Source organism: Cynocephalus volans, chromosome 8 (assembly GCF_027409185.1).
Source record: "Cynocephalus volans isolate mCynVol1 chromosome 8, mCynVol1.pri, whole genome shotgun sequence".
Lineage (NCBI taxonomy): Eukaryota > Metazoa > Chordata > Mammalia > Dermoptera > Cynocephalidae > Cynocephalus > Cynocephalus volans.
In genome coordinates, this window is record NC_084467.1 from 35,142,065 (window position 1) to 35,145,710 (window position 3,646).

The following is a 3,646-nucleotide window of genomic DNA, read 5'->3' on the forward strand; positions in this document are numbered from 1 at the left end:
GTTTCAATCTTTCGGAATAGTTTGTAAAGAATCAGTGTCAATTCCTCTTTGAATGTTTGGTAAAATTCTGCTGTGAATCTATCTGGTCCTGGGCTTTTCTTTGTTGGGAGCCTTCTGATAACAGCTTCAATCTCCTTTATTGTTATTGGTCTGTTCAAATTTTCTACATCTTCATGGTTCAGTTTTGAGAGCTTGTGTGTGTCCAGAAATTTATCCATTTCCTCCAGATTTTCAAATTTGTTGGCGTATAGTTGTTTATAGTAGTCTCGAATGATTCCTTGTATTTCAGATGAATCAGTTGTAATATTGCCTTTTTCATTTCTAATTTTGGTTATTTGAGTCTTCTCTCTTCTTAAAAGTTTTCAATTAGCAATAATCGCGCCTCGGATAAACCTCATTAGCTACGATACTGCCACTGCGCAAAGCTATCCATTCAAATCTTATCATGAAATTGCAGCAATTCCATCACAACTTTAGGTTCCACTTCTAATTCTAATGCTCTTCCTATTTCCACCACATATGAAGTTACTTCCTCCACTGCAGGCTTGAACTTCTCATGGTCACTCATGAGGACTGTAATCACCTTCTTCCAAATTCCCATTAATGTTGATATTTTGACTTCCTCCCATGAATCACAAATGTTCTTAATGACATCTAGAATGGTGAATGCTTTCCAGAAGGTTTTCAACTTACTGTGCTCAGATCCATCGGAGGAATCACTGTCTATGGCAGCTAGAGCCTTATGACATATATTTCTTAAGTACATTTAAGAAGGATAATACATTTAAGAAATACATTTGAAAGTCAAAAACTCCTTGATCCATGGGCAGCAGAATGGATTTTGTTTTAGCACGCATGAAAACAACATTAATTTCTTCTTACACCTCCATCAGAGCTCTTGGGTAACTAGGTACATTGTCAATGAGCAGTATTATATTGAAAGGCATCTTTTCTCTGAGCATTAGGTCTCAATGGTGGGCTTTAAATATTCAGTAAACCATGCTGTAAACAGATGTGCTGTCACCCAGGCTTTGTGGTTCTATGTATAGAGCACAGGCAGAGTAGATTTAGCATAATTCTTAAGGGCCCTAAGATTTTTGGAATGCTAAATAAGCATTGGCTTCAACTTAAAGTCATCAGCTGTATTAGCCCCTCACAAGAGAGTCAGCCTGTCCTTTGAAGCTTTGAAGCCAGTCATTGCCTTCTCCTCTCTAGCTATGAAAGTCCCAAATGGCATCTTCTTCCAACATAAGGTTGTTTCATCTACTTTGCATCTGTTGATTAGTGTGGCCACCTTCATCTATGATCTTAGCTAGATCTTCTGGATAACTTGCTGCAGCTTCTACATCAACACTTGCTGCTTTACTTTGCAATTTTATCTCATGGAGACAGCTTCTTTCCTTAAAGCTAGCTTCAAACTTTTCTTCTGTGGTTTCTTCACCTCCCTCAGCCTTCCTAGAATTGAAGAGAGTTAGGGCCTTGCTCTAGATTAGGCTTTGGCTTAATGGAATGTAGTGGCTTGTTTGAACGTCTATCCAGACCACTAAAACTTTCTCCATATCAGCAATAAGGCTGTTTTGCTTTCTTATCATTAGTGTGTTCACTGGAGTAGTACTTTTAATTTCCCTCAAGAATTTTTCCTTTGCATTCACAACTTGGCTACTATTCAACACAAGAGGTCTAGCTTTTGGCCTGTCTCATTTTTTGACATGCCTTCCTCACTAAGCTTGATCATTTCTAGCTTTTGATTTATAGGGAGAAACATGGAACTCTTCCTTTCACTTGAACACCTAGAGGCCATTCACTTGAATAACTTAGAGGTCATTAATTGGCCTCATTTCAATATTGTTGTGTCTCAGGGATTAGAGAGGCCTGAGGAGAAGGAGAGAAACAGGGGAACAGCTGGTTGGTAAAGAAGTCAGGACACACACGACATTTATCAATTAAGTTCACCACCTTACATGGTTGTGGTTCATGATGCCCCAAAATTACAATAGTAACATCAAAGATCACTGATTGCAGATCACCATAACAGATATAATAAAAATGAAAAAGGTTAAAATATCGTGAGATTTACCAAGTATGACACAGAGACATGAAGTGAGCACATGCTGTTGGAAAAAGGACACCGACAGACTTGCCTGCTGCGGGGTTGTCACAAACCTTCAATTCATAAAAAACACAATATCTGTGAAGCACAATAAAGCAAAGTGCATTGAAACAAGGCATACCTGCATTGTGGGTATCGTTTAGTATAAAGCATAGAGTTGAGGTTAGGCTGTTAATTTAGTATCAATCTTCCAGTTGTATGACATTTTTCCCCCCAGCAGCATTCAGCAACACAGGGAAGTCAAATAGCTGGAATCAACCAGGTTGGGTTGTCACCCTAGGAAATTACAATTAAAAGTTAATACAGCAAGACAATATAGAATGTTAGTAAGAAAGTCACTGGAATTATGAAATCATGGAATCTGAAGTAAGTAAAGGCAGCAGGAGAATCAGAGTTGATAGACAAGCAGAAAGAAAGGGTCAGTGGGAGGCAGGACCTCGTGAGAGCAATTGAATGATTATACTGTAAGGACAGGAGGCAGTGGTCAGAAAACAGGATGTCTGAGTAACTGATTTCAGAAGGGGGATGATTCTTGGGTAATGAAAAGACCAGATATGGCCAGAGGTGGCCAAAGTGGAATATAGGTGGTGGACTTTAGTGATAAAGAAATCAGGAAAAGGAGAGGCCAGAGCATTGAATCAGGTCATCTAAATGGACATTGAAGTCACTCAGGATGACAGACTCAAGAATAAGACTTTGAGACTACTGTCAAAGTTTCACAGAAAAAAAAGTAGACAGGAGATCTGGAGGTGCCAAGGGAATGAAGTGGGTAGCATATACTTCTAAGGAGCAAGAGATTTTCTAATAGGAAGAGAGGAATAATGGTTTGAAAGGAATTGGAAGGAGCAAGGAGCATCTGTACAACACATCCCCACCCTGAGATACTTTAGAGTTGGAGAGAATGAGTAGTGTCTGCTTGAGATACAAAGAAAGCAATGTCCTCAAGGGAAGTCCAGGTTACAGTTAAAGCCAGGAGATGCAAGGAACTGTCAGTGAAGAAGCAGACCAGGAAACAGCTAATCATGTAGCTAGAGCTCCAGAGAGCACAGATGAAAGTTCTGTGAAGTATGGGAGGAACAGGTTGTTGGGTCAAGGGAGAAAAATGAGATTATGGTGATAAGGGTAGAGTTGAGAATAGGGGACCAAAGTGGCATATGACTTGGATGGTGATCAAAGAAAGCAGATATGTTAAATAGAGAGGGTTGCTGCATCAGACAAAAGAACAGGAGTGGGTGCAGTAGCCACCTCCACCATCTGACATGGTGTTGGGCATCTCAGGCAGTGAGCAGGAAAGCTCAGATCTAGTTATCAGGCTCTCAGGAGTGGGCAGTCACCCTACCAGCTTTGACCATGTCTCTGGTTCTAGTGAAGAGTCAGGCCACAAACCAAGGGACCATAGGGACCGAGAGGTCATCTACAAAAAGTAAGGTTCTTCTCTGATGCACCCCTACATGGGAGGGGGTCACGCTGCTTGTCAGTGCTTTGTGCCATTTTGTGCTCCCTCCTACAGGTGCCCTCCTTTTGGCCCAAGTTCTA

The 3,646-nt window shown here is 40.7% G+C and overlaps 1 pseudogene; it reads right to left on the reverse strand.

Annotated features, from left to right (window-relative positions):
• Positions 1 to 347: 347 nt before the first annotated feature.
• Positions 348 to 427, reverse strand: LOC134385287 (U4 spliceosomal RNA; annotated as a pseudogene).
• Positions 428 to 3,646: the final 3,219 nt, after the last annotated feature.